Here is a 27,587-nt window from a genome sequence, read left to right on the forward strand (position 1 = left end):
ATTCCCCGCTGTGTCAGAGGGAAAAACCAACCCTGGATGGTAAAGGAATTAAGGTAGGAAGAAGAACAGCCAGATCTTGCCATGTAATCTCACGCGTCCCTAAATGTAATACTTGCCAGTGCCCTAGCAGCCATGATTTAGAACGTGAAATTACATATATTCCTGGCCAGGGAGCATGATGTGTAAGACATATTTTAGAAAGGTTAGAATATGGGAACTTTATTCCATTTGGTATTGTGAACTTCTCCAGCGGTAGGTATGAAACGGTAGCGTGGCCGAGCGGTCTAAGGCGCTGGTTTTAGGCACCAGTCCGAAAGGGCGTGGGTTCGAATCCCACCGCTGCCAACACTTTTCTACTTTAGTAAGAACGATCACTTCGGTTTATTATGCAATCCTCGTCGTTTTTTGTTCAATTGTGCAAGATCTTCAATGAGTATTCTGTAGCTCTTATGTGTAATTTGCAAATTGCTTACCTTCATTTGACTGTGAACAGTCCCCAGCTATTTAAAATTTCCTGGCAGCGGTGGGATTCGAACCCACGCCCTTTCGGACTGGTGCCTTAAACCAGCGCCTTAGACCGCTCGGCCACGCTACCGGCGTCTTAGCAGTTAGTGCGGACAACTGACAACGTCCTGTTGTCGTTAACATTCTGATAATGTACACTATATTATTCCTTAACAATGAAAGTTCAGTTCGCCTCTGTAGCGTAGTAGTTAGCCTGATAAGCTGCGACCTCCAGAGGCCAGGGTTCGATTCACGGCTCTGGTATCCTTGAAGTGGTTTTCGGTGGTTTCCCAATTCTACTCCACCGGTCGAGTTGGCGTGTGGTTAGGAGCGCGCAGCTGTGAGCTCGCATCCGGAGGAAGTGAGTTGAAACCCCACTGTCGGCAGCCCTGAAGATGGTTTTCTTTGGTTTCCCATATTCACACCAGGCAAATGCTAGGGCTGTACCTTATTTAAGGCCACGGCCGCTTCCTTCCCATTCCTGGGCGTTTCCTCTCCTATCGTCGCCGTAAGACTTAAGTGTGTTTGCACGACGCAAAGCGAGAAGCTATAATTGAAAAAAAGCACTTCTACTCCAGGCAAATGCCAGCACGATAAATAACTTAAGGCCATGGCCACATCCCTCTCTCTAAATGGCTGACCCTTTAAGTCTTCTCACTCTTTGCGTCAGCCCCATGAATTTCTTTTGTGTTAGTATGGCGAAGAACATTTCAAGATTTAATGTTTTTTTAAAGCTGTCAGCAAGTCTTAACTGGGTCTGAAAGGTTAACACCCGTATGTGATGTGGATTGCCATAATGCGGTATATATACGATTTATCAATATTTTACGGTAAGCTTTTAACATTCAAAGACCGAACATTCCTGCTTACTGGCCATGGGTACTTAGTGCAAGGCGCAAGTATACTTCCACGACCGTAATTCGGTAACGACATTGAGGTTGAGCCAGACGTCCTCCTGAATACTATGGTGATGTGATGGTGAGGGCCGACGTAAAAAAAAATCGGGTGTTGGTATGCGAGGATCCTGACGGGGTGGAAGGCGTACGTTTGGTTTTAATGCTGTTTTATCATATGTTGTGTAAAAAATACAAGGCACCCCTTAAATATATGTGTTTATCTACCTGTAGGCCTATAGTTGAAGATGTTCCGTAAAACTACCACTCTCCACAATCTATATTCATTAATAGAGATGGATTGTTTTATTTCCTCTCGGCAACAGTATGCCACAAAGGGTTAGGCATGGCAGTTGAGGAAGCCTAGGCGAAGTACTGGTCCTACTCAGAAGTTGTATGCCGTTCCTAAGTACTTTGCTCCAGGACACTACCCTAGATGCGGAAGAGTTAAGATCCCCCGCTGTGTCAGAGGGAAAAACCAACCCTGGATGGTGAAAGAATTAAGGTAGGAAGAAGAATAGCCAGATCTTGCCATGTAAACTCACGCGTCCCTAAATGTAATACTTGCCAGAGCCCTAGCAGCCATGATTTAGAACGAAAATTACATATATTCCTGCCCAGGGAGCATGATGTGTAAGACATATTTTAGAAAGGTTAGAATATGGGAACTTTATTCCATTTGGTATTGTGAACTTCTCCAGAGGTAGGAACGAAAGGGTAGCGTGGCCGAGCGGTCTAAGGCGCTGGTTTTAGGCACCAGTCCGAAAGGGCGTGGGTTCAAATCCCACCGCTGCCAAGACTTTTCTACTTTAGTAAGAACGATCACTTCGGTTTATTATGCAATCCTCGTCGTTTTTTGTTCAATTGTGCAAGATCTTCAATGAGTATTCTGTAGCTCTTATGTGTAATTTGCAAATTGCTTACCTTCATTTAACTGTGAACAGTCCCCAGCTATTTAAAATTTCCTGGCAGCGGTGGGATTCGAACCCACGCCCTTTCGGACTGGTGCCTTAAACCAGCGCCTTAGACCGCTCGGCCACGCTACCGGCGTCTTAGCAGTTAGTGCGGACAACTGACAACGTCCTGTTGTCGTTAACATTCTGATAATGTACACTATATTATTCCTTAACAATGAAAGTTCAGTTCGCCTCTGTAGCGTAGTAGTTAGCGTGATTAGCTGCGACCTCCAGAGGCCAGGGTTCGATTCACGGCTCTGGTATCCTTGAAGTGGTTTTCGGTGGTTTCCCAATTCTACTCCACCGGTCGAGTTGGCGTGGGGTTAGGAGCGCGCAGCTGTGAGCTCGCATCCGGAGGAAGTGAGCTGAAACCCCACTGTCGGCAGCCCTGAAGATGGTTTTCTTTGGTTTCCCATATTTACACCAGGCAAATGCTAGGGCTGTACCTTATTTAAGGCCACGGCCGCTTCCTTCCCATTCCTGGGCGTTTCCTCTCCCATCGTCGCCGTAAGACTTAAGTGTGTTTGCGCGACGCAAAGCGAGAAGCAATAATTGAAAAAAAGCACTTCTACTCCAGGCAAATGCCAGCACGATACATAACTTAAGGCCATGGCCACATCCCTCTCTCTAAATGGCTGACCCTTTAAGTCTTCTCACTCTTTGCGTCAGCCCCATGAATTTCTTTTGTGTTCGTATGGCGAAGAACATTTCAAGATTTAATGTTTTTTTAAAGCTGTCAGCAAGTCTTAACTGGGTCTGAAAGGTTAACACCCGTATGTGATGTGGATTGCCATAATGCGGTATATATACGATTTATCAATATTTTACGGTAAGCTTTTAACATTCAAAGACCGAACATTCCTGCTTACTGGCCATGGGTACTTAGTGCAAGGCGCAAGTATACTTCCACGACCGTAATTCGGTAACGACATTGAGGTTGAGCCAGACGTCCTCCTGAATACTATGGTGATGTGATGGTGAGGGCCGACGTAAAAAAAATCGGGTGTTGGTATGCGAGGATCCTGACGGGGTGGAAGGCGTACGTTTGGTTTTAATGCTGTTTTATCATATGTTGTGTAAAAAATACAAGGCACCCCTTAAATATATGTGTTTATCTACCTGTAGGCCTACAGTTGAAGATGTTCCGTAAAACTACCTCTCTCCACAATCTATATTCATTAATAGAGATGGATAGTTTTATTTCCTCTCGGCAACAGTATGCCATAAAGGGTTAGGCATGGCAGTTGAGGAAGCCTAGGCGAAGTACTCGTCCTACTCAGAAGTTGTATGCCGTTCCTAAGTACTTTGCTCCAGGACACTACCATAGATGCGGAAGAGTTAAGATTCCCCGCTGTGTCAGAGGGAAAAACCAACCCTGGATGGTAAAGGAATTAAGGTAGGAAGAAGAATAGCCAGATCTTGCCATGTAATCTCACGCGTCCCTAAATGTAATACTTGCCAGTGCCCTAGCAGCCATGATTTAGAACGTGAAATTACATATATTCCTGGCCAGGGAGCATGATGTGTAAGACATATTTTAGAAAGGTTAGAATATGGGAACTTTATTCCATTTGGTATTGTGAACTTCTCCAGCGGTCGGTATGAAACGGTAGCGTGGCCGAGCGGTCTAAGGCGCTGGTTTTGGGCACCAGTCGGAAAGGGCGTGGGTTCGAATCCCACCGCTGCCAACACTTTTCTACTTTAGTAAGAAGGATCACTTCGGTTTATTATGCAATCCTCGTCGTTTTTTGTTCAATTGTGCAAGATCTTCAATGAGTATTCTGTAGCTCTTATGTGTAATTTGCAAATTGCTTACCTTCATTTAACTGTGAACAGTCCCCAGCTATTTAAAATTTCCTGGCAGCGGTGGGATTCGAACCCACGCCCTTTCGGACTGGTGCCTTAAACCAGCGCCTTAGACCGCTCGGCCACGCTACCGGCGTCTTAGCAGTTAGTGCGGACAACTGACAACGTCCTGTTGTCGTTAACCTTCTGATAATGTACACTATATTATTCCTTAACAATGAAAGTTCAGTTCGCCTCTGTAGCGTAGTAGTTAGCGTGATTAGCTGCGACCTCCAGAGGCCAGGGTTCGATTCACGGCTCTGGTATCCTTGAAGTGGTTTTCGGTGGTTTCCCAATTCTACTCCACCGGTCGAGTTGGCGTGGGGTTAGGAGCACGCAGCTGTGAGCTCGCATCCGTAGGAAGTGAGTTGAAACCCCACTGTCGGCAGCCCTGAAGATGGTTTTCTTTGGTTTCCCATATTCACACCAGGCAAATGCTAGGGCTGTACCTTATTTAAGGCCACGGCCGCTTCCTTCCCATTCCTGGGCGTTTCCTCTCCCATCGTCGCCGTAAGACTTAAGTGTGTTTGCGCGACGCAAAGCGAGAAGCAATAATTGAAAAAAAGCACATCTACTCCAGGCAAATGCCAGCACGATACATAACTTAAGGCCATGGCCACATCCCTCTCTCTAAATGGCTGACCCTTTAAGTCTTCTCACTCTTTGCGTCAGCCCCATGAATTTCTTTTGTGTTCGTATGGCGAAGAACATTTCTAGATTTAATGTTTTTTTAAAGCTGTCGGCAAGTCTTAACTGGGTCTGAAAGGTTAACACCCGTATGTGATGTGGATTGCCATAATGCGGTATATATACGATTTATCAATATTTTACGGTAAGCTTTTAACATTCAAAGACCGAACATTCCTGCTTACTGGCCATGGGTACTTAGTGCAAGGCGCAAGTATACTTCCACGACCGTAATTCGGTAACGACATTGAGGTTGAGCCAGACGTCCTCCTGAATACTATGGTGATGTGATGGTGAGGGCCGACGTAAAAAATCGGGTGTTGGTATGCGAGGATCCTGACGGGGTGGAAGGCGTACGTTTGGTTTTAATGCTGTTTTATCATATGTTGTGTAAAAAATACAAGGCACCCCTTAAATATATGTGTTTATCTACCTGTAGGCCTACAGTTGAAGATGTTCCGTAAAACTACCTCTCTCCACAATCTATATTCATTAATAGAGATGGATAGTTTTATTTCCTCTCGGCAACAGTATGCCATAAAGGGTTAGGCATGGCAGTTGAGGAAGCCTAGGCGAAGTACTGGTCCTACTCAGAAGTTGTATGCCGTTCCTAAGTACTTTGCTCCAGGACACTACCCTAGATGCGGAAGAGTTAAGATCCCCCGCTGTGTCAGAGGGAAAAACCAACCCTGGATGGTGAAGGAATTAAGGTAGGAAGAAGAATAGCCAGATCTTGCCATGTAAACTCACGCGTCCCTAAATGTAATACTTGCCAGAGCCCTAGCAGCCATGATTTAGAACGAAAATTACATATATTCCTGGCCAGGGAGCATGATGTGTAAGACATATTTTAGAAAGGTTAGAATATGGGAACTTTATTCCATTTGGTATTGTGAACTTCTCCAGAGGTAGGAACGAAAGGGTAGCGTGGCCGAGCGGTCTAAGGCGCTGGTTTTAGGCACCAGTCCGAAAGGGCGTGGGTTCAAATCCTACCGCTGCCAAGACTTTTCTACTTTAGTAAGAACGATCACTTCGGTTTATTATGCAATCCTCGTCGTTTTTTGTTCAATTGTGCAAGATCTTCAATGAGTATTCTGTAGCTCTTATGTGTAATTTGCAAATTGCTTACCTTCATTTAACTGTGAACAGTCCCCAGCTATTTAAAATTTCCTGGCAGCGGTGGGATTCAAACCCACGCCCTTTCGGACTGGTGCCTTAAACCAGCGCCTTAGACCGCTCGGCCACGCTACCGGCGTCTTAGCAGTTAGTGCGGACAACTGACAACGTCCTGTTGTCGTTAACATTCTGATAATGTACACTATATTATTCCTTAACAATGAAAGTTCAGTTCGCCTCTGTAGCGTAGTAGTTAGCGTGATTAGCTGCGACCTCCAGAGGCCAGGGTTCGATTCACGGCTCTGGTATCCTTGAAGTGGTTTTCGGTGGTTTCCCAATTCTACTCCACCGGTCGAGTTGGCGTGGGGTTAGGAGCGCGCAGCTGTGAGCTCGCATCCGGAGGAAGTGAGCTGAAACCCCACTGTCGGCAGCCCTGAAGATGGTTTTCTTTGGTTTCCCATATTTACACCAGGCAAATGCTAGGGCTGTACCTTATTTAAGGCCACGGCCGCTTCCTTCCCATTCCTGGGCGTTTCCTCTCCCATCGTCGCCGTAAGACTTAAGTGTGTTTGCGCGACGCAAAGCGAGAAGCAATAATTGAAAAAAATCACTTCTACTCCAGGCAAATGCCAGCACGATACATAACTTAAGGCCATGGCCACATCCCTCTCTCTAAATGGCTGACCCTTTAAGTCTTCTCACTCTTTGCGTCAGCCCCATGAATTTCTTTTGTGTTCGTATGGCGAAGAACATTTCAAGATTTAATGTTTTTTTAAAGCTGTCAGCAAGTCTTAACTGGGTCTGAAAGGTTAACACCCGTATGTGATGTGGATTGCCATAATGCGGTATATATACGATTTATCAATATTTTACGGTAAGCTTTTAACATTCAAAGACCGAACATTCCTGCTTACTGGCCATGGGTACTTAGTGCAAGGCGCAAGTATACTTCCACGACCGTAATTCGGTAACGACATTGAGGTTGAGCCAGACGTCCTCCTGAATACTATGGTGATGTGATGGTGAGGGCCGACGTAAAAAAAATCGGGTGTTGGTATGCGAGGATCCTGACGGGGTGGAAGGCGTACGTTTGGTTTTAATGCTGTTTTATCAAATGTTGTGTAAAAAATACAAGGCACCCCTTAAATATATGTGTTTATCTACCTGTAGGCGTACAGTTGAAGATGTTCCGTAAAACTACCTCTCTCCACAATCTATATTCATTAATAGAGATGGATAGTTTTATTTCCTCTCGGCAACAGTATGCCATAAAGGGTTAGGCATGGCAGTTGAGGAAGCCTAGGCGAAGTACTCGTCCTACTCAGAAGTTGTATGCCGTTCCTAAGTACTTTGCTCCAGGACACTACCATAGATGCGGAAGAGTTAAGATTCCCCGCTGTGTCAGAGGGAAAAACCAACCCTGGATGGTAAAGGAATTAAGGTAGGAAGAAGAACAGCCAGATCTTGCCATGTAATCTCACGCGTCCCTAAATGTAATACTTGCCAGTGCCCTAGCAGCCATGATTTAGAACGTGAAATTACATATATTCCTGGCCAGGGAGCATGATGTGTAAGACATATTTTAGAAAGGTTAGAATATGGGAACTTTATTCCATTTGGTATTGTGAACTTCTCCAGCGGTAGGTATGAAACGGTAGCGTGGCCGAGCGGTCTAAGGCGCTGGTTTTAGGCACCAGTCCGAAAGGGCGTGGGTTCGAATCCCACCGCTGCCAACACTTTTCTACTTTAGTAAGAACGATCACTTCGGTTTATTATGCAATCCTCGTCGTTTTTTGTTCAATTGTGCAAGATCTTCAATGAGTATTCTGTAGCTCTTATGTGTAATTTGCAAATTGCTTACCTTCATTTAACTGTGAACAGTCCCCAGCTATTTAAAATTTCCTGGCAGCGGTGGGATTCGAACCCACGCCCTTTCGGACTGGTGCCTTAAACCAGCGCCTTAGACCGCTCGGCCACGCTACCGGCGTCTTAGCAGTTAGTGCGGACAACTGACAACGTCCTGTTGTCGTTAACATTCTGATAATGTACACTATATTATTCCTTAACAATGAAAGTTCAGTTCGCCTCTGTAGCGTAGTAGTTAGCCTGATAAGCTGCGACCTCCAGAGGCCAGGGTTCGATTCACGGCTCTGGTATCCTTGAAGTGGTTTTCGGTGGTTTCCCAATTCTACTCCACCGGTCGAGTTGGCGTGTGGTTAGGAGCGCGCAGCTGTGAGCTCGCATCCGGAGGAAGTGAGTTGAAACCCCACTGTCGGCAGCCCTGAAGATGGTTTTCTTTGGTTTCCCATATTCACACCAGGCAAATGCTAGGGCTGTACCTTATTTAAGGCCACGGCCGCTTCCTTCCCATTCCTGGGCGTTTCCTCTCCTATCGTCGCCGTAAGACTTAAGTGTGTTTGCACGACGCAAAGCGAGAAGCTATAATTGAAAAAAAGCACTTCTACTCCAGGCAAATGCCAGCACGATAAATAACTTAAGGCCATGGCCACATCCCTCTCTCTAAATGGCTGACCCTTTAAGTCTTCTCACTCTTTGCGTCAGCCCCATGAATTTCTTTTGTGTTAGTATGGCGAAGAACATTTCAAGATTTAATGTTTTTTTAAAGCTGTCAGCAAGTCTTAACTGGGTCTGAAAGGTTAACACCCGTATGTGATGTGGATTGCCATAATGCGGTATATATACGATTTATCAATATTTTACGGTAAGCTTTTAACATTCAAAGACCGAACATTCCTGCTTACTGGCCATGGGTACTTAGTGCAAGGCGCAAGTATACTTCCACGACCGTAATTCGGTAACGACATTGAGGTTGAGCCAGACGTCCTCCTGAATACTATGGTGATGTGATGGTGAGGGCCGACGTAAAAAAAATCGGGTGTTGGTATGCGAGGATCCTGACGGGGTGGAAGGCGTACGTTTGGTTTTAATGCTGTTTTATCATATGTTGTGTAAAAAATACAAGGCACCCCTTAAATATATGTGTTTATCTACCTGTAGGCCTATAGTTGAAGATGTTCCGTAAAACTACCACTCTCCACAATCTATATTCATTAATAGAGATGGATTGTTTTATTTCCTCTCGGCAACAGTATGCCACAAAGGGTTAGGCATGGCAGTTGAGGAAGCCTAGGCGAAGTACTGGTCCTACTCAGAAGTTGTATGCCGTTCCTAAGTACTTTGCTCCAGGACACTACCCTAGATGCGGAAGAGTTAAGATCCCCCGCTGTGTCAGAGGGAAAAACCAACCCTGGATGGTGAAGGAATTAAGGTAGGAAGAAGAATAGCCAGATCTTGCCATGTAAACTCACGCGTCCCTAAATGTAATACTTGCCAGAGCCCTAGCAGCCATGATTTAGAACGAAAATTACATATATTCCTGGCCAGGGAGCATGATGTGTAAGACATATTTTAGAAAGGTTAGAATATGGGAACTTTATTCCATTTGGTATTGTGAACTTCTCCAGAGGTAGGAACGAAAGGGTAGCGTGGCCGAGCGGTCTAAGGCGCTGGTTTTAGGCACCAGTCCGAAAGGGCGTGGGTTCAAATCCCACCGCTGCCAAGACTTTTCTACTTTAGTAAGAACGATCACTTCGGTTTATTATGCAATCCTCGTCGTTTTTTGTTCAATTGTGCAAGATCTTCAATGAGTATTCTGTAGCTCTTATGTGTAATTTGCAAATTGCTTACCTTCATTTAACTGTGAACAGTCCCCAGCTATTTAAAATTTCCTGGCAGCGGTGGGATTCGAACCCACGCCCTTTCGGACTGGTGCCTTAAACCAGCGCCTTAGACCGCTCGGCCACGCTACCGGCGTCTTAGCAGTTAGTGCGGACAACTGACAACGTCCTGTTGTCGTTAACATTCTGATAATGTACACTATATTATTCCTTAACAATGAAAGTTCAGTTCGCCTCTGTAGCGTAGTAGTTAGCGTGATTAGCTGCGACCTCCAGAGGCCAGGGTTCGATTCACGGCTCTGGTATCCTTGAAGTGGTTTTCGGTGGTTTCCCAATTCTACTCCACCGGTCGAGTTGGCGTGGGGTTAGGAGCGCGCAGCTGTGAGCTCGCATCCGGAGGAAGTGAGCTGAAACCCCACTGTCGGCAGCCCTGAAGATGGTTTTCTTTGGTTTCCCATATTTACACCAGGCAAATGCTAGGGCTGTACCTTATTTAAGGCCACGGCCGCTTCCTTCCCATTCCTGGGCGTTTCCTCTCCCATCGTCGCCGTAAGACTTAAGTGTGTTTGCGCGACGCAAAGCGAGAAGCAATAATTGAAAAAAAGCACTTCTACTCCAGGCAAATGCCAGCACGATACATAACTTAAGGCCATGGCCACATCCCTCTCTCTAAATGGCTGACCCTTTAAGTCTTCTCACTCTTTGCGTCAGCCCCATGAATTTCTTTTGTGTTCGTATGGCGAAGAACATTTCAAGATTTAATGTTTTTTTAAAGCTGTCAGCAAGTCTTAACTGGGTCTGAAAGGTTAACACCCGTATGTGATGTGGATTGCCATAATGCGGTATATATACGATTTATCAATATTTTACGGTAAGCTTTTAACATTCAAAGACCGAACATTCCTGCTTACTGGCCATGGGTACTTAGTGCAAGGCGCAAGTATACTTCCACGACCGTAATTCGGTAACGACATTGAGGTTGAGCCAGACGTCCTCCTGAATACTATGGTGATGTGATGGTGAGGGCCGACGTAAAAAAAATCGGGTGTTGGTATGCGAGGATCCTGACGGGGTGGAAGGCGTACGTTTGGTTTTAATGCTGTTTTATCATATGTTGTGTAAAAAATACAAGGCACCCCTTAAATATATGTGTTTATCTACCTGTAGGCCTACAGTTGAAGATGTTCCGTAAAACTACCTCTCTCCACAATCTATATTCATTAATAGAGATGGATAGTTTTATTTCCTCTCGGCAACATTATGCCATAAAGGGTTAGGCATGGCAGTTGAGGAAGCCTAGGCGAAGTACTCGTCCTACTCAGAAGTTGTATGCCGTTCCTAAGTACTTTGCTCCAGGACACTACCATAGATGCGGAAGAGTTAAGATTCCCCGCTGTGTCAGAGGGAAAAACCAACCCTGGATGGTAAAGGAATTAAGGTAGGAAGAAGAATAGCCAGATCTTGCCATGTAATCTCACGCGTCCCTAAATGTAATACTTGCCAGTGCCCTAGCAGCCATGATTTAGAACGTGAAATTACATATATTCCTGGCCAGGGAGCATGATGTGTAAGACATATTTTAGAAAGGTTAGAATATGGGAACTTTATTCCATTTGGTATTGTGAACTTCTCCAGCGGTAGGTATGAAACGGTAGCGTGGCCGAGCGGTCTAAGGCGCTGGTTTTAGGCACCAGTCCGAAAGGGCGTGGGTTCGAATCCCACCGCTGCCAACACTTTTCTACTTTAGTAAGAACGATCACTTCGGTTTATTATGCAATCCTCGTCGTTTTTTGTTCAATTGTGCAAGATCTTCAATGAGTATTCTGTAGCTCTTATGTGTAATTTGCAAATTGCTTACCTTCATTTAACTGTGAACAGTCCCCAGCTATTTAAAATTTCCTGGCAGCGGTGGGATTCGAACCCACGCCCTTTCGGACTGGTGCCTTAAACCAGCGCCTTAGACCGCTCGGCCACGCTACCGGCGTCTTAGCAGTTAGTGCGGACAACTGACAACGTCCTGTTGTCGTTAACATTCTGATAATGTACACTATATTATTCCTTAACAATGAAAGTTCAGTTCGCCTCTGTAGCGTAGTAGTTAGCCTGATAAGCTGCGACCTCCAGAGGCCAGGGTTCGATTCACGGCTCTGGTATCCTTGAAGTGGTTTTCGGTGGTTTCCCAATTCTACTCCACCGGTCGAGTTGGCGTGTGGTTAGGAGCGCGCAGCTGTGAGCTCGCATCCGGAGGAAGTGAGTTGAAACCCCACTGTCGGCAGCCCTGAAGATGGTTTTCTTTGGTTTCCCATATTCACACCAGGCAAATGCTAGGGCTGTACCTTATTTAAGGCCACGGCCGCTTCCTTCCCATTCCTGGGCGTTTCCTCTCCTATCGTCGCCGTAAGACTTAAGTGTGTTTGCACGACGCAAAGCGAGAAGCTATAATTGAAAAAAAGCACTTCTACTCCAGGCAAATGCCAGCACGATAAATAACTTAAGGCCATGGCCACATCCCTCTCTCTAAATGGCTGACCCTTTAAGTCTTCTCACTCTTTGCGTCAGCCCCATGAATTTCTTTTGTGTTAGTATGGCGAAGAACATTTCAAGATTTAATGTTTTTTTAAAGCTGTCAGCAAGTCTTAACTGGGTCTGAAAGGTTAACACCCGTATGTGATGTGGATTGCCATAATGCGGTATATATACGATTTATCAATATTTTACGGTAAGCTTTTAACATTCAAAGACCGAACATTCCTGCTTACTGGCCATGGGTACTTAGTGCAAGGCGCAAGTATACTTGCACGACCGTAATTCGGTAACGACATTGAGGTTGAGCCAGACGTCCTCCTGAATACTATGGTGATGTGATGGTGAGGGCCGACGTAAAAAAAATCGGGTGTTGGTATGCGAGGATCCTGACGGGGTGGAAGGCGTGCGTTTGGTTTTAATGCTGTTTTATCATATGTTGTGTAAAAAATACAAGGCACCCCTTAAATATATGTGTTTATCTACCTGTAGGCCTACAGTTGAAGATGTTCCGTAAAACTACCTCTCTCCACAATCTATATTCATTAATAGAGATGGATAGTTTTATTTCCTCTCGGCAACAGTATGCCATAAAGGGTTAGGCATGGCAGTTGAGGAAGCCTAGGCGAAGTACTGGTCCTGCTCAGAAGTTGTATACCGTTCCTAAGTACTTTGCTCCAGGACACTACCATAGATGCGGAAGAGTTAAGATCCCCCGCTGTGTCAGAGGGAAAAACCAACCCTGGATGGTAAAGGAATTAAGGTAGGAAGAAGAATAGCCAGATCTTGCCATGTATTCTCACGCGTCCCTAAATGTAATACTTGCCAGTGCCCTAGCAGCCATGATTTAGAACGTGAAATTACATATATTCCTGGCCAGGGAGCATGATGTGTAAGACATATTTTAGAAAGGTTAGAATATGGGAACTTTATTCCATTTGGTATTGTGAACTTCTCCAGCGGTAGGTATGAAACGGTAGCGTGGCCGAGCGGTATAAGGCGCTGGTTTTAGGCACCAGTCCGAAAGGGCGTGGGTTCGAATCCCACCGCTGCCAACACTTTTCTACTTTAGTAAGAACGATCACTTCGGTTTATTATGCAATCCTCGTCGTTTTTTGTTCAATTGTGCAAGATCTTCAATGAGTATTCTGTAGCTCTTATGTGTAATTTGCAAATTGCTTACCTTCGTTTAACTGTGAACAGTCCCCAGCTATTTAAAATTTCCTGGCAGCGGTGGGATTCGAACCCACGCCCTTTCGGACTGGTGCCTTAAACCAGCGCCTTAGACCGCTCGGCCACGCTACCGGCGTCTTAGCAGTTAGTGCGGACAACTGACAACGTCCTGTTGTCGTTAACATTCTGATAATGTACACTATATTATTCCTTAACAATGAAAGTTCAGTTCGCCTCTGTAGCGTAGTAGTTAGCCTGATAAGCTGCGACCTCCAGAGGCCAGGGTTCGATTCACGGCTCTGGTATCCTTGAAGTGGTTTTCGGTGGTTTCCCAATTCTACTCCACCGGTCGAGTTGGCGTGGGGTTAGGAGCGCGCAGCTGTGAGCTCGCATCCGGAGGAAGTGAGTTGAAACCCCACTGTCGGCAGCCCTGAAGATGGTTTTCTTTGGTTTCCCATATTCACACCAGGCAAATGCTAGGGCTGTACCTTATTTGAGGCCACGGCCGCTTCCTTCCCATTCCTGGGCGTTTCCTCTCCCATCGTCGCCGTAAGACTTAAGTGTGTTTGCGCGACGCAAAGCGAGAAGCAATAATTGAAAAAAAGCACTTCTACTCCAGGCAAATGCCAGCACGATACATAACTTAAGGCCATGGCCACATCCCTCTCTCTAAATGGCTGACCCTTTAAGTCTTCTCACTCTTTGCGTCAGCCCCATGAATTTCTTCTGTGTTCGTATGGCGAAGAACATTTCAAGATTTAATGTTTTTTTAAAGCTGTCAGCAAGTCTTAACTGGGTCTGAAAGGTTAACACCCGTATGTGATGTGGATTGCCATAATGCGGTATATATACGATTTATCAATATTTTACAGTAAGCTTTTAACATTCAAAGACCGAACATTCCTTCTTACTGGCCATGGGTACTTAGTGCAAGGCGCAAGTATACTTCCACGACCGTAATTCGGTAACGACATTGAGGTTGAGCCAGACGTCCTCCTGAATACTATGGTGATGTGGTGGTGAGGGCCGACGTAAAAAAAATCGGGTGTTGGTATGCGAGGATCCTGACGGGGTGGAAGGCGTACGTTTAGTTTTAGTGCTGTTTTATCATATGTTGTGTAAAAAATACAAGGCACCACTTAAATATATGTGTTTATCTACCTGTAGGCCTACAGTTGAAGATGTTCCGTAAAACTACCTCTCTCCACAATCTATATCCATTAATAGAGATGGATAGTTTTATTTCCTCTCGGCAACAGTATGCCATAAAGGGTTAGGCATGGCAGTTGAGGAAGCCTAGGCGAAGTACTGGTCCTACTCAGAAGTTGTATGCCGTTCCTAAGTACCTTGCTCCAGGACACTACCCTAGATGCGGAAGAGTTACAGAGGTGTGAAAATTATTAGAATAATTTGAAAATTTTGTATAAAATCATATTTATTCATTGATATTTTACTTCCAATTGAAATTAATCACATATTTAGTTTTTGGTATTTATGCTCTTTGGATTGTGTGATAGATTCAATCTGTTTTGGAATGCTTTCTACAATTTTTTGCCGGAATCTTTGATTTCCGTATCATGATGTCATATTTTAATGAGTGTCTCTATGAGATTTATCTTGGTTGTAATGCTATTTTTCTTCATTTTCCTCTTCACAATGGCCCAGAGATTCTCAATAGGGTTTAGATCTGGGCTATTGCCAGGCTAAGGAAGAGTTTTTACATCGTTTTCACTTATAAACTTCGTCATAGACTTCGGTTAATGGCACGGAGCACCACCATGCATGAATATAAAGCCACCATTGGGAAACCACTCTCTCATTTGGGGCAAAAATCCTCTTTCAGGTACTGTTTTGTATTGATGCTAGTTCATCATACCCTCTACTATGTACAGACGTCCTGTATTATGAACTGACGTAACACACCAGACCATAACCTGGGTGGAATGCTTGACAGTTTGTGCAATGCATTGGGGCAAGAACTCTTCATCAGTGCTTCTCCTCACGTACCGGGTACCGGCTAATTTTGTCTGTTATCGCAAACACTGACCGCCTCTGTGGTGTAGTGGTTAGCGTGATTAGCTGCCACCCCCAGAGGCCCGGGTTCGATTCCCGGCTCTGCCACGAAATTTGAAAAGTGGTACGAGGGCTGGAACGGGGTCCACTCAGCCTCGGGAGGTCAACTGAGTAGAGGTGGGTTCGATTCCCACCTCAGCCATCCTGGAAGTGGTTTTCCGTGGTTTCCCACTTCTCCTCCAGGCGAATGCCGGGATGGTACCTAACTTAAGGCCACGGCCGCTTCCTACCCTCTTCCAATCTTCCCATCCCTCCACAAGGCCCCTGTTCAACATAGCAGGTGAGGCCGCCTGGGCGAGGTACTGGTCATACTCCCCAGTTGTATCCCCCGACCAAGAGTCTGAAGCTCCAGGACACTGCCGTTGAGGCGGTAGAGGTGGGATCCCTCGCTAAGTCCGAGGGAAAAACCGAACCTGGAGGGTAAACAGATGATGATGATGATGATGATCGCAAACACTGATTCGTCGGGAAAACATATCTGAAAATTTAAAAACGTCATATAATACCATACACACTTCAGTATAATGAAAATGAAGTGAGTAAGTTGCTTGCAAAGAGAACTTTATCCATTTGTTTTAAATTTGGAATTTTCCTTCTTCAGAATATCATATTACAATTCAGGTTCTTTGACTGGTATCATTCTAAGTAACTAATACTAATTTTATAATACCCTGCTCCAGTCATCTCTGAAATGTTCTCTGACGTCTTTTTTCCTGGAAAGCCTCTTCTTTGCAATTGCAGGCGCGATCTTAGCCTTCTTTCCTGGACGGCGTGTAGGGAGATGAGCAGAAATTATTTTTCGACAAACGGTTGAATAGCAGACATTTACTCCGTGGTTCTCCAAACTCCATTTTAATTCTCTGCTAGTGGCTCTTCTAGGTCTCTTTGCCATTTGAAGTAATTTCCATTCAGTCTTAGGACTGAATTTACTTTTCCTTCCACATTTTCCTACCCGAGAATTTGCATGTTCGAAACCAGAATTCAAAGACTCTTCACTCTACACACAAATGTTTGTGAAATCTGTAATCTATCTGCTATTTCTCCTTGCGTGTAACGTTTGAAAGCCATTTTCCTAGGAGAAAGGTCACTTTTCTTGCCCATTGTCAAAAACACACACACAAACACAATTAACAACCTTAACAGTTTGATAAAAACCACTAAATCATAATAAATTAGGCAAAGAAATCAGCTGGGAAACTATGGTAACATATAACAACAATCATAACAATACTAAAACACTTTCACAATGACAGAACCTGAATTCTGAAGTCAACTGTTCAAACACACATTGTAGCTAACATGACACAATTTTGAAGAAATGTCGCAATTATTCTGAAATTACTCCTTTGTAAGACAGTAAATATTCCAAATCACTGTTAAAAGATGAAAATGAAATGTACTAACATTTAAACTCATAATGAAAGTGAAATAGTACACCTAATTAGAAGAGAAACCAAAAAAATTGTGTTAATCACAATTTTTCTAATAATTTTCACACCTCTGTAAGATCCCCCGCTGTGTCAGAGGGAAAAACCAACCCTGGATGGTAAAGGAATTAAGGTAGGAAGAAGAATAGCCAGATCTTGCCATGTAAACTCACGCGTCCCTAAATGTAATACTTGCCAGAGCCCTAGCAGCCATGATTTAGAACGTGAAATTACATATATTCCTGGCCAGGGAGCATGATGCGTAAGACATATTTTAGATAGGAGAGAATATGGGAACTTTATTCCATTTGGTATTGTGAACTTCTCCAGTGGTAGGTACGAAAGGGTAGCGTGGCCGAGCGGTGTAAGGCGCTGGTTTTAGGCACCAGTCCGAAAGGGCGTGGGTTCGAATCCCACCGCTGCCAACACTTTTCTACTTTAGTAAGAACGATCACTTCGGTTTATTATGCAATCCTCGTCGTTTTTTGTTCAATTGTGCAAGATCTTCAATGAGTATTCTGTAGCTCGTATGTGTAATTTGCAAATTGCTTACCTTCATTTAACTGTGAACAGTCCCCAGCTATTTAAAATTTCCTGGCAGCGGTGGGATTCGAACCCACGCCCCTTCGGACTGGTGCCTTAAACCAGCGCCTTAGACCGCTCGGCCACGCTACCGGCGTCTTAGCAGTTAGTGTGGACAACTGACAACGTCCTGTTGTCGTTAACATTCTGATAATGTACACTATATTATTCCTTAACAATGAAAGTTCAGTTCGCCTCTGTAGCGTAGTAGTTAGCGTGATTAGCTGCGACCTCCAGACGCCAGGGTTCGATTCACGGCTCTGGTATCCTTGAAGTGGTTTTCGGTGGTTTCCCAATTCTACTCCACCGGTCGAGTTGGCGTGGGGTTAGGAGCGCGCAGGTGTGAGCTCGCATCCGGAGGAAGTGAGTTGAAACCCCACTGTCGGCAGCCCTGAAGATGGTTTTCTTTGGTTTCCCATATTCACACCAGGCAAATGCTAGGGCTGTACCTTATTTAAGGCCAGGGCCGCTTCCTTCACATTCCTGGGCGTTTCCTCTCCCATCGTCGCCTTAAGACTTAAGTGTGTTTGCGCGACGCAAAGCGAGAAGCAATAATTGAAAAAAAGCACTTCTACTCCAGGCAAATGCCAGCACGATACATAACTTAAGGCCATGGCCACATCCCTCTCTCTAAATGGCTGACCCTTTAAATCTTCTCACTCTTTGCGTCAGCCCCATGAATTTCTTTTGTGTTCGTATGGCGAAGAACATTTCAAGATTTAATGTTTTTTTAAAGCTGTCAGCAAGTCTTAACTGGGTCTGAAAGGTTAACACCCGTATGTGATGTGGATTGCCATAATGCGGTATATATACGATTTATCAATATTTTACGGTAAGCTTTTAACATTCAAAGACCGAACATTCCTGCTTACTGGCCATGGGTACTTAGTGCAAGGCGCAAGTATACTTCCACGACCGTAATTCGGTAACGACATTGAGGTTGAGCCAGACGTCCTCCTGAATACTATGGTGATGTGATGGTGAGGGCCGACGTAAAAAAAATCGGGTGTTGGTATGCGAGGATCCTGACGGGGTGGAAGGCGTACGTTTGGTTTTAATGCTGTTTTATCATATGTTGTGTAAAAAATACAAGACACCCCTTAAATATATGTGTTTATCTACCTGTAGGCCTACAGTTGAAGATGTTCCGTAAAACTACCTCTCTCCACAATCTATATTCATTAATAGAGATGGATAGTTTTATTTCCTCTCGGCAACAGTATGCCACAAAGGGTTAGGCATGGCAGTTGAGGAAGCCTAGGCGAAGTACTGGTCCTACTCAGAAGTTGTATGCCGTTCCTAAGTACTTTGCTCCAGGACACTACCCTAGATGCGGAAGAGTTAAGATCCCCCGCTGTGTCAGAGGGAAAAACCAACCCTGGATGGTAAAGGAATTAAGGTAGGAAGAAGAATAGCCAGATCTTGCCATGTAAACTCACGCGTCCCTAAATGTAATACTTGCCAGAGCCCTAGCAGCCATGATTTAGAACGAAAATTACATATATTCCTGGCCAGGGAGCATGATGTGTAAGACATATTTTAGAAAGGTTAGAATATGGGAACTTTATTCCATTTGGTATTGTGAACTTCTCCAGAGGTAGGTACGAAAGGGTAGCGTGGCCGAGCGGTCTAAGGCGCTGGTTTTAGGCACCAGTCCGAAAGGGCGTGGGTTCGAATCCCACCGCTGCCAGCACTTTTCTACTTTAGTAAGAAGGATCACTTCGGTTTATTATGCAATCCTCGTCGTTTTTTGTTCAATTGTGCAAGATCTTCAATGAGTATTCTGTAGCTCTTATGTGTAATTTGCAAATTGCTTACCTTCATTTAACTGTGAACAGTCCCCAGCTATTTAAAATTTCCTGGCAGCGGTGGGATTCGAACCCACGCCCTTTCGGACTGGTGCCTTAAACCAGCGCCTTAGACCGCTCGGCCACGCTACCGGCGTCTTAGCAGTTAGTCTGGACAACTGACAACGTCCTGTTGTCGTTAACATTCTGGTAATGTACACTATATTATTATTTAACAATGAAAGTTCAGTTCGCCTCTGTAGCGTAGTAGTTAGCGTGATTAGCTGCGACCTCCAGAGGCCAGGGTTCGATTCACGGCTCTGGTATCCTTGAAGTGGTTTTCGGTGGTTTCCCAATTCTACTCCACCGGTCGAGTTGGCGTGGGATTAGGAGCGCGCAGCTGTGAGCTCGCATCCGGAGGAAGTGAGTTGAAACCCCACTGTCGGCAGCCCTGAAGATGGTTTTCTTTGGTTTCCCATATTCACACCAGGCAAATGCTAGGGCTGTACCTTATTTAAGGCCAGGGCCGCTTCCTTCCCATTCCTGGGCGTTTCCTCTCCCATCGTCGCCGTAAGACTTAAGTGTGTTTGCGCGACGCAAAGCGAGAAGCAATAATTGAAAAAAAGCACTTCTACTCCAGGCAAATGCCAGCACGATACATAACTTAAGGCCATGGCCACATCCCTCTCTCTAAATGGCTGACCCTTTAAGTCTTCTCACTCTTTGCGTCAGCCCCATGAATTTCTTTTGTGTTCGTATGGCGAAGAACATTTCAAGATTTAATGTTTTTTTAAAGCTGTCAGCAAGTCTTAACTGGGTCTGAAAGGTTAACACCCGTATGTGATGTGGATTGCCATAATGCGGTATATATACGATTTATCAATATTTTACGGTAAGCTTTTAACATTCAAAGACCGAACATTCCTGCTTACTGGCCATGGGTACTTAGTGCAAGGCGCAAGTATACTTCCACGACCGTAATTCGGTAACGACATTGAGGTTGAGCCAGACGTCCTCCTGAATACTATGGTGATGTGATGGTGAGGGCCGACGTAAAAAAAATCGGGTGTTGGTATGCGAGGATCCTGACGGGGTGGAAGGCGTACGTTTGGTTTTAATGCTGTTTTATCATATGTTGTGTAAAAAATACAAGGCACCCCTTAAATATATGTGTTTATCTACCTGTAGGCCTACAGTTGAAGATGTTCCGTAAAACTACCTCTCTCCACAATCTATATTCATTAATAGAGATGGATAGTTTTATTTCCTCTCGGCAACAGTATGCCATAAAGGGTTAGGCATGGCAGTAGAGGAAGCCTAGGCGAAGTACTGGTCCTACTCAGAAGTTGTATGCCGTTCCTAAGTACTTTGCTCCAGGACACTACCCTAGATGCGGAAGAGTTAAGATCCCCCGCTGTGTCAGAGGGAAAAACCAACCCTGGATGGTAAAGGAATTAAGGTAGGAAGAAGAATAGCCAGATCTTGCCATGTAAACTCACGCGTCCCTAAATGTAATACTTGCCAGTGCCCTAGCAGCCATGATTTAGAACGTGAAATTACATATATTCCTGGCCAGGGAGCATGATGTGTAAGACATATTTTAGAAAGGTTAGAATATGGGAACTTTATTCCATTTGGTATTGTGAACTTCTCCAGAGGTAGGTACGTAAGGGTAGCGTGGCCGAGCGGTCTAAGGCGCTGGTTTTAGGCACCAGTCCGAAAGGGCGTGGGTTCGAATCCCACCGCTGCCAACACTTTTCTACTTTAGAAAGAACGATCACTTCGGTTTATTATGCAATCCTCGTCGTTTTTTGTTCAATTGTGCAAGATCTTCAATGAGTATTCTGTAGCTCTTATGTGTAATTTGCAAATTGCTTACCTTCATTTAACTGTGAACAGTCCCCAGCTATTTAAAATTTCCTGGCAGCGGTGGGATTCGAACCCACGCCCTGTCGGACTGGTGCCTTAACCCAGCGCCTTAGACCGCTCGGCCACGCTACCGGCGTCTTAGCAGTTAGTGCGGACAACTGACAACGTCCTGTTGTCGTTAACATTCTGATAATGTACACTATATTATTCCTTAACAATGAAAGTTCAGTTCGCCTCTGTAGCGTAGTAGTTAGCGTGATTAGCTGCGACCTCCAGAGGCCAGGGTTCGATTCACGGCTCTGGTATCCTTGAAGTGGTTTTCGGTGGTTTCCCAATTCTACTCCACCGGTCGAGTTGGCGTGGGTTTAGGAGCGCGCAGCTGTGAGCTCGCATCCGGAGGAAGTGAGTTGAAACCCCACTGTCGGCAGCCCTGAAGATGGTTTTCTTTGGTTTCCCATATTCACACCAGGCAAATGCTAGGGCTGTACCTTATTTAAGGCCAGGGCCGCTTCCTTCCCATTCCTGGGCGTTTCCTCTCCCATCGTCGCCTTAAGACTTAAGTGTGTTTGCGCGACGCAAAGCGAGAAGCAATAATTGAAAAAAAGCACTTCTACTCCAGGCAAATGCCAGCACGATACATAACTTAAGGCCATGGCCACATCCCTCTCTCTAAATGGCTGACCCTTTAAATCTTCTCACTCTTTGCGTCAGCCCCATGAGTTTCTTTTGTGTTCGTATGGCGAAGAACATTTCAAGATTTAATGTTTTTTTAAAGCTGTCAGCAAGTCTTAACTGGGTCTGAAAGGTTAACACCCGTATGTGATGTGGATTGCCATAATGCGGTATATATACGATTTATCAATATTTTACGGTAAGCTTTTAACATTCAAAGACCGAACATTCCTGCTTACTGGCCATGGGTACTTAGTGCAAGGCGCAAGTATACTTCCACGACCGTAATTCGGTAACGACATTGAGGTTGAGCCAGACGTCCTCCTGAATACTATGGTGATGTGATGGTGAGGGCCGACGTAAAAAAAATCGGGTGTTGGTATGCGAGGATCCTGACGGGGTGGAAGGCGTACGTTTGGTTTTAATGCTGTTTTATCATATGTTGTGTAAAAAATACAAGACACCCCTTAAATATATGTGTTTATCCACCTGTAGGCCTACAGTTGAAGATATTCCGTAAAACTACCTCTCTCCACAATCTATATTCATTAATAGAGATGGATAGTTTTGTTTCCTCTCGGCAACAGTATGCCATAAAGGGTTAGGCATGGCAGTTGAGGAAGCCTAGGCGAAGTACTGGTCCTACTCAGAAGTTGTATGCCGTTCCTAAGTACTTTGCTCCAGGACACTACCCTAGATGCGGAAGAGTTAAGATCCCCCGCTGTGTCAGAGGGAAAAACCAACCCTGGATGGTAAAGGAATTAAGGTAGGAAGAAGAATAGCCAGATCTTGCCATGTAAACTCACGCGTCCCTAAATGTAATATTTGCCAGTGCCCTAGCAGCCATGATTTAGAACGTGAAATTACATATATTCCTGGCCAGGGAGCATGATGTGTAAGACATATTTTAGAAAGGTTAGAATATGGGAACTTTATTCCATTCGGTATTGTGAACTTCTCCAGAGGTAGGTACGAAAGGGTAGCGTGGCCGAGCGGTGTAAGGTGCTGGGTTTAGGCACAAGTCCGAAAGGGCGTGGGTTCGAATCCCACCGCTGCCAACACTTTTCTACTTTAGTAAGAACGATCACTTCGGTTTATTATGCAATCCTCGTCGTTTTTTGTTCAATTGTGCAAGATCTTCAATGAGTATTCTGTAGCTCTTATGTGTAATTTGCAAATTGCTTACCTTCATTTAACTGTGAACAGTCCCCAGCTATTTAAAATTTCCTGGCAGCGGTGGGATTCGAACCCACGCCCTTTCGGACTGGTGCCTTAAACCAGCGCCTTAGACCGCTCGGCCACGCTACCGGCGTCTTAGCAGTTAGTGCGGACAACTGACAACGTCCTGTTGTCGTTAACATTCTGATAATGTACACTATATTATTCCTTAACAATGAAAGTTCAGTTCGCCTCTGTAGCGTAGTAGTTAGCGTGATTAGCTGCTACCTCCAGACGCCAGGGTTCGATTCACGGCTCTGGTATCCTTGAAGTGGTTTTCGGTGGTTTCCCAATTCTACTCCACCGGTCGAGTTGGCGTGGGGTTAGGAGCGCGCAGCTGTGAGCTCGCATCCGGAGGAAGTGAGTTGAAACCCCACTGTCGGCAGCCCTGAAGATGGTTTTCTTTGGTTTCCATATTCACACCAGGCAAATGCTAGGGCTGTACCTTATTTAAGGCCACGGCCGCTTCCTTCCCATTCCTGGGCGTTTCCTCTCCCATCGTCGCCTTAAGACTTAAGTGTGTTTGCGCGACGCAAAGCGAGAAGCAATAATTGAAAAAAAGCACTTCTACTCCAGGCAAATGCCAGCACGATACATAACTTAAGGCCATGGCCACATCCCTCTCTCTAAATGGCTGACCCTTTAAATCTTCTCACTCTTTGCGTCAGCCCCATGAGTTTCTTTTGTGTTCGTATGGCGAAGAACATTTCAAGATTTAATGTTTTTTTAAAGCTGTCAGCAAGTCTTAACTGGGTCTGAAAGGTTAACACCCGTATGTGATGTGGATTGCCATAATGCGGTATATATACGATTTATCAATATTTTACGGTAAGCTTTTAACATTCAAAGACCGAACATTCCTGCTTACTGGCCATGGGTACTTAGTGCAAGGCGCAAGTATACTTCCACGACCGTAATTCGGTAACGACATTGAGGTTGAGCCAGACGTCCTCCTGAATACTATGGTGATGTGATGGTGAGGGCCGACGTAAAAAAAATCGGGTGTTGGTATGCGAGGATCCTGACGGGGTGGAAGGCGTACGTTTGGTTTTAATGCTGTTTTATCATATGTTGTGTAAAAAATACAAGACACCCCTTAAATATATGTGTTTATCCACCTGTAGGCCTACAGTTGAAGATGTTCCGTAAAACTACCTCTCTCCACAATCTATATTCATTAATAGAGATGGATAGTTTTGTTTCCTCTCGGCAACAGTATGCCATAAAGGGTTAGGCATGGCAGTTGAGGAAGCCTAGGCGAAGTACTGGTCCTACTCAGAAGTTGTATGCCGTTCCTAAGTACTTTGCTCCAGGACACTACCCTAGATGCGGAAGAGTTAAGATCCCCCGCTGTGTCAGAGGGAAAAACCAACCCTGGATGGTAAAGGAATTAAGGTAGGAAGAAGAATAGCCAGATCTTGCCATGTAAACTCACGCGTCCCTAAATGTAATATTTGCCAGTGCCCTAGCAGCCATGATTTAGAACGTGAAATTACATATATTCCTGGCCAGGGAGCATGATGTGTAAGACATATTTTAGAAAGGTTAGAATATGGGAACTTTATTCCATTTGGTATTGTGAACTTCTCCAGAGGTAGGTACGGAAGGGTAGCGTGGCCGAGCGGTGTAAGGTGCTGGGTTTAGGCACAAGTCCGAAAGGGCGTGGGTTCGAATCCCACCGCTGCCAACACTTTTCTACTTTAGTAAGAACGATCACTTCGGTTTATTATGCAATCCTCGTCGTTTTTTGTTCAATTGTGCAAGATCTTCAATGAGTATTCTGTAGCTCTTATGTGTAATTTGCAAATTGCTTACCTTCATTTAACTGTGAACAGTCCCCAGCTATTTAAAATTTCCTGGCAGCGGTGGGATTCGAACCCACGCCCTTTCGGACTGGTGCCTTAAACCAGCGCCTTAGACCGCTCGGCCACGCTACCGGCGTCTTAGCAGTTAGTGCGGACAACTGACAACGTCCTGTTGTCGTTAACATTCTGATAATGTACACTATATTATTCCTTAACAATGAAAGTTCAGTTCGCCTCTGTAGCGTAGTAGTTAGCGTGATTAGCTGCTACCTCCAGAGGCCAGGGTTCGATTCACGGCTCTGGTATCCTTGAAGTGGTTTTCGGTGGTTTCCCAATTCTACTCCACCGGTCGAGTTGGCGTGGGGTTAGGAGCGCGCAGCTGTGAGCTCGCATCCGGAGGAAGTGAGTTGAAACCCCACTGTCGGCAGCCCTGAAGATGGTTTTCTTTGGTTTCCATATTCACACCAGGCAAATGCTAGGGCTGTACCTTATTTAAGGCCACGGCCGCTTCCTTCCCATTCCTGGGCGTTTCCTCTCCCATCGTCGCCTTAAGACTTAAGTGTGTTTGCGCGACGCAAAGCGAGAAGCAATAATTGAAAAAAAGCACTTCTACTCCAGGCAAATGCCAGCACGATACATAACTTAAGGCCATGGCCACATCCCTCTCTCTAAAAGGCTGACCCTTTAAATCTTCTCACTCTTTGCGTCAGCCCCATGAATTTCTTTTGTGTTCGTATGGCGAAGAACATTTCAAGAATTAATGTTTTTTTAAAGCTGTCAGGAAGTCTTAACTGGGTCTGAAAAGTTAACACCCGTATGTGATGTGGATTGCCATAATGCGGTATATATACGATTTATCAATATTTTACGGTAAGCTTTTAACATTCAAAGACCGAACATTCCTGCTTACTGGCCATGGGTACTTAGTGCAAGGAGCAAGTATACTTCCACGACCGTAATTCGGTAACGACATTGAGGTTGAGCCAGACGTCCTCCTGAATACTATGGTGATGTGATGGTGAGGGACGACGTAAAAAAAATCGGGTGTTGGCATGCGAGGATCCTGACGGGGTGGAAGGCGTACGTTTGGTTTTAATGCTGTTTTATCATATGTTGTGTAAAAAATACAAGACACCCCTTAAATATATGTGTTTATCTACCTGTAGGCCTACAGTTGAAGATGTTCCGTAAAACTACCTCTCTCCACAATGTATATTCATTAATAGAGATGGATAGTTTTATTTCCTCTCGGCAACAGTATGCCACAAAGGGTTAGGCATGGCAGTTGAGGAAGCCTAGGCGAAGTACTGGTCCTACTCAGAAGTTGTATGCCGTTCCTAAGTACTTTGCTCCAGGACACTACCCTAGATGCGGAAGAGTTAAGATCCCCCGCTGTGTCAGAGGGAAAAACCAACCCTGGATGGTAAAGGAATTAAGGTAGGAAGAAGAATAGCCAGATCTTGCCATGTAAACTCACGCGTCCCTAAATGTAATACTTGCCAGAGCCCTAGCAGCCATGATTTAGAACGAAAATTACATATATTCCTGGCCAGGGAGCATGATGTGTAAGACATATTTTAGAAAGGTTAGAATATGGGAACTTTATTCCATTTGGTATTGTGAACTTCTCCAGAGGTAGGTACGAAAGGGTAGCGTGGCCGAGCGGTCTAAGGCGCTGGTTTTAGGCACCAGTCCGAAAGGGCGTGGGTTCGAATCCCACCGCTGCCAGCACTTTTCTACTTTAGTAAGAACGATCACTTCGGTTTATTATGCAATCCTCGTCGTTTTTTGTTCAATTGTGCAAGATCTTCAATGAGTATTCTGTAGCTCTTATGTGTAATTTGCAAATTGCTTACCTTCATTTAACTGTGAACAGTCCCCAGCTATTTAAAATTTCCTGGCAGCGGTGGGATTCGAACCCACGCCCTTTCGGACTGGTGCCTTAAACCAGCGCCTTAGACCGCTCGGCCACGCTACCGGCGTCTTAGCATTTAGTGCGGACAACTGACAACGTCCTGTTGTCGTTAACATTCTGATAATGTACACTATATTATTCCTTAACAATGAAAGTTCAGTTCACCTCTGTAGCGTAGTAGTTAGCGTGATTAGCTGCGACCTCCAGAGGCCAGGGTTCGATTCACGGCTCTGGTATCCTTGAAGTGGTTTTCGGTGGTTTCCCAATTCTACTCCACCGGTCGAGTTGGCGTGGGATTAGGAGCGCGCAGCTGTGAGCTCGCATCCGGAGGAAGTGAGTTGAAACCCCACTGTCGGCAGCCCTGAAGATGGTTTTCTTTGGTTTCCCATATTCACACCAGGCAAATGCTAGGGCTGTACCTTATTTAAGGCCACGGCCGCTTCCTTCCCATTCCTGGGCGTTTCCTCTCCCATCGTCGCCGTAAGACTTAAGTGTGTTTGCGCGACGCAAAGCGAGAAGCAATAATTGAAAAAAAGCACTTCTACTCCAGGCAAATGCCAGCACGATACATAACTTAAGGCCATGGCCACATCCCTCTCTCTAAATGGCTGACCCTTTAAGTCTTCTCACTCTTTGCGTCAGCCCCATGAATTTCTTTTGTGTTCGTATGGCGAAGAACATTTCAAGATTTAATGTTTTTTTAAAGCTGTCAGCAAGTCTTAACTGGGTCTGAAAGGTTAACACCCGTATGTGATGTGGATTGCCATAATGCGGTATATATACGATTTATCAATATTTTACGGTAAGCTTTTAACATTCAAAGACCGAACATTCCTGCTTACTG

At 45.0% G+C, this 27,587-nt stretch overlaps 28 non-coding genes across 28 annotated transcripts; 14 read left to right on the forward strand and 14 right to left on the reverse strand.

Annotated features, from left to right (window-relative positions):
* Positions 1-265: 265 nt before the first annotated feature.
* On the forward strand, positions 266-345 carry TRNAL-UAG (transfer RNA leucine (anticodon UAG)). The gene has a single exon. It is a non-coding gene; the product is annotated as a tRNA-Leu (tRNA).
* A 170-nt stretch (positions 346-515) lies between these two features.
* Positions 516-595, reverse strand: TRNAL-AAG (transfer RNA leucine (anticodon AAG)). Its single transcript has one exon. It is a non-coding gene; the product is annotated as a tRNA-Leu (tRNA).
* A 1,518-nt stretch (positions 596-2,113) lies between these two features.
* Positions 2,114-2,193, forward strand: TRNAL-UAG (transfer RNA leucine (anticodon UAG)). The gene has a single exon. It is a non-coding gene; the product is annotated as a tRNA-Leu (tRNA).
* A 170-nt stretch (positions 2,194-2,363) lies between these two features.
* Positions 2,364-2,443, reverse strand: TRNAL-AAG (transfer RNA leucine (anticodon AAG)). The gene has a single exon. It is a non-coding gene; the product is annotated as a tRNA-Leu (tRNA).
* A 1,518-nt stretch (positions 2,444-3,961) lies between these two features.
* TRNAP-UGG (transfer RNA proline (anticodon UGG)) lies at positions 3,962-4,041 on the forward strand. Its single transcript has one exon. It is a non-coding gene; the product is annotated as a tRNA-Pro (tRNA).
* A 170-nt stretch (positions 4,042-4,211) lies between these two features.
* TRNAL-AAG (transfer RNA leucine (anticodon AAG)) lies at positions 4,212-4,291 on the reverse strand. The gene has a single exon. It is a non-coding gene; the product is annotated as a tRNA-Leu (tRNA).
* A 1,515-nt stretch (positions 4,292-5,806) lies between these two features.
* TRNAL-UAG (transfer RNA leucine (anticodon UAG)) lies at positions 5,807-5,886 on the forward strand. Its single transcript has one exon. It is a non-coding gene; the product is annotated as a tRNA-Leu (tRNA).
* A 170-nt stretch (positions 5,887-6,056) lies between these two features.
* TRNAL-AAG (transfer RNA leucine (anticodon AAG)) lies at positions 6,057-6,136 on the reverse strand. The gene has a single exon. It is a non-coding gene; the product is annotated as a tRNA-Leu (tRNA).
* Positions 6,137-7,654: 1,518 nt separating this feature from the next.
* TRNAL-UAG (transfer RNA leucine (anticodon UAG)) lies at positions 7,655-7,734 on the forward strand. Its single transcript has one exon. It is a non-coding gene; the product is annotated as a tRNA-Leu (tRNA).
* Positions 7,735-7,904: 170 nt separating this feature from the next.
* On the reverse strand, positions 7,905-7,984 carry TRNAL-AAG (transfer RNA leucine (anticodon AAG)). Its single transcript has one exon. It is a non-coding gene; the product is annotated as a tRNA-Leu (tRNA).
* Positions 7,985-9,501: 1,517 nt separating this feature from the next.
* Positions 9,502-9,581, forward strand: TRNAL-UAG (transfer RNA leucine (anticodon UAG)). The gene has a single exon. It is a non-coding gene; the product is annotated as a tRNA-Leu (tRNA).
* A 170-nt stretch (positions 9,582-9,751) lies between these two features.
* On the reverse strand, positions 9,752-9,831 carry TRNAL-AAG (transfer RNA leucine (anticodon AAG)). Its single transcript has one exon. It is a non-coding gene; the product is annotated as a tRNA-Leu (tRNA).
* Positions 9,832-11,349: 1,518 nt separating this feature from the next.
* TRNAL-UAG (transfer RNA leucine (anticodon UAG)) lies at positions 11,350-11,429 on the forward strand. The gene has a single exon. It is a non-coding gene; the product is annotated as a tRNA-Leu (tRNA).
* Positions 11,430-11,599: 170 nt separating this feature from the next.
* Positions 11,600-11,679, reverse strand: TRNAL-AAG (transfer RNA leucine (anticodon AAG)). Its single transcript has one exon. It is a non-coding gene; the product is annotated as a tRNA-Leu (tRNA).
* Positions 11,680-13,197: 1,518 nt separating this feature from the next.
* TRNAL-UAG (transfer RNA leucine (anticodon UAG)) lies at positions 13,198-13,277 on the forward strand. Its single transcript has one exon. It is a non-coding gene; the product is annotated as a tRNA-Leu (tRNA).
* Positions 13,278-13,447: 170 nt separating this feature from the next.
* TRNAL-AAG (transfer RNA leucine (anticodon AAG)) lies at positions 13,448-13,527 on the reverse strand. The gene has a single exon. It is a non-coding gene; the product is annotated as a tRNA-Leu (tRNA).
* A 3,713-nt stretch (positions 13,528-17,240) lies between these two features.
* Positions 17,241-17,320, forward strand: TRNAL-UAG (transfer RNA leucine (anticodon UAG)). Its single transcript has one exon. It is a non-coding gene; the product is annotated as a tRNA-Leu (tRNA).
* A 170-nt stretch (positions 17,321-17,490) lies between these two features.
* On the reverse strand, positions 17,491-17,570 carry TRNAL-AAG (transfer RNA leucine (anticodon AAG)). The gene has a single exon. It is a non-coding gene; the product is annotated as a tRNA-Leu (tRNA).
* A 1,517-nt stretch (positions 17,571-19,087) lies between these two features.
* TRNAL-UAG (transfer RNA leucine (anticodon UAG)) lies at positions 19,088-19,167 on the forward strand. The gene has a single exon. It is a non-coding gene; the product is annotated as a tRNA-Leu (tRNA).
* Positions 19,168-19,337: 170 nt separating this feature from the next.
* TRNAL-AAG (transfer RNA leucine (anticodon AAG)) lies at positions 19,338-19,417 on the reverse strand. Its single transcript has one exon. It is a non-coding gene; the product is annotated as a tRNA-Leu (tRNA).
* Positions 19,418-20,935: 1,518 nt separating this feature from the next.
* TRNAL-UAG (transfer RNA leucine (anticodon UAG)) lies at positions 20,936-21,015 on the forward strand. Its single transcript has one exon. It is a non-coding gene; the product is annotated as a tRNA-Leu (tRNA).
* Positions 21,016-21,185: 170 nt separating this feature from the next.
* Positions 21,186-21,265, reverse strand: TRNAL-AAG (transfer RNA leucine (anticodon AAG)). The gene has a single exon. It is a non-coding gene; the product is annotated as a tRNA-Leu (tRNA).
* A 1,518-nt stretch (positions 21,266-22,783) lies between these two features.
* TRNAL-UAG (transfer RNA leucine (anticodon UAG)) lies at positions 22,784-22,863 on the forward strand. Its single transcript is given in 2 exon segments — positions 22,784-22,821; positions 22,828-22,863. It is a non-coding gene; the product is annotated as a tRNA-Leu (tRNA).
* Positions 22,864-23,033: 170 nt separating this feature from the next.
* TRNAL-AAG (transfer RNA leucine (anticodon AAG)) lies at positions 23,034-23,113 on the reverse strand. The gene has a single exon. It is a non-coding gene; the product is annotated as a tRNA-Leu (tRNA).
* Positions 23,114-24,630: 1,517 nt separating this feature from the next.
* Positions 24,631-24,710, forward strand: TRNAL-UAG (transfer RNA leucine (anticodon UAG)). Its single transcript is given in 2 exon segments — positions 24,631-24,668; positions 24,675-24,710. It is a non-coding gene; the product is annotated as a tRNA-Leu (tRNA).
* Positions 24,711-24,880: 170 nt separating this feature from the next.
* On the reverse strand, positions 24,881-24,960 carry TRNAL-AAG (transfer RNA leucine (anticodon AAG)). The gene has a single exon. It is a non-coding gene; the product is annotated as a tRNA-Leu (tRNA).
* Positions 24,961-26,476: 1,516 nt separating this feature from the next.
* On the forward strand, positions 26,477-26,556 carry TRNAL-UAG (transfer RNA leucine (anticodon UAG)). The gene has a single exon. It is a non-coding gene; the product is annotated as a tRNA-Leu (tRNA).
* Positions 26,557-26,726: 170 nt separating this feature from the next.
* Positions 26,727-26,806, reverse strand: TRNAL-AAG (transfer RNA leucine (anticodon AAG)). The gene has a single exon. It is a non-coding gene; the product is annotated as a tRNA-Leu (tRNA).
* Positions 26,807-27,587: the final 781 nt, after the last annotated feature.

The sequence above is a fragment of the Anabrus simplex genome, chromosome 1 (genome assembly GCF_040414725.1).
Source record: "Anabrus simplex isolate iqAnaSimp1 chromosome 1, ASM4041472v1, whole genome shotgun sequence".
Taxonomy (NCBI): Eukaryota; Metazoa; Arthropoda; class Insecta; order Orthoptera; family Tettigoniidae; genus Anabrus; species Anabrus simplex.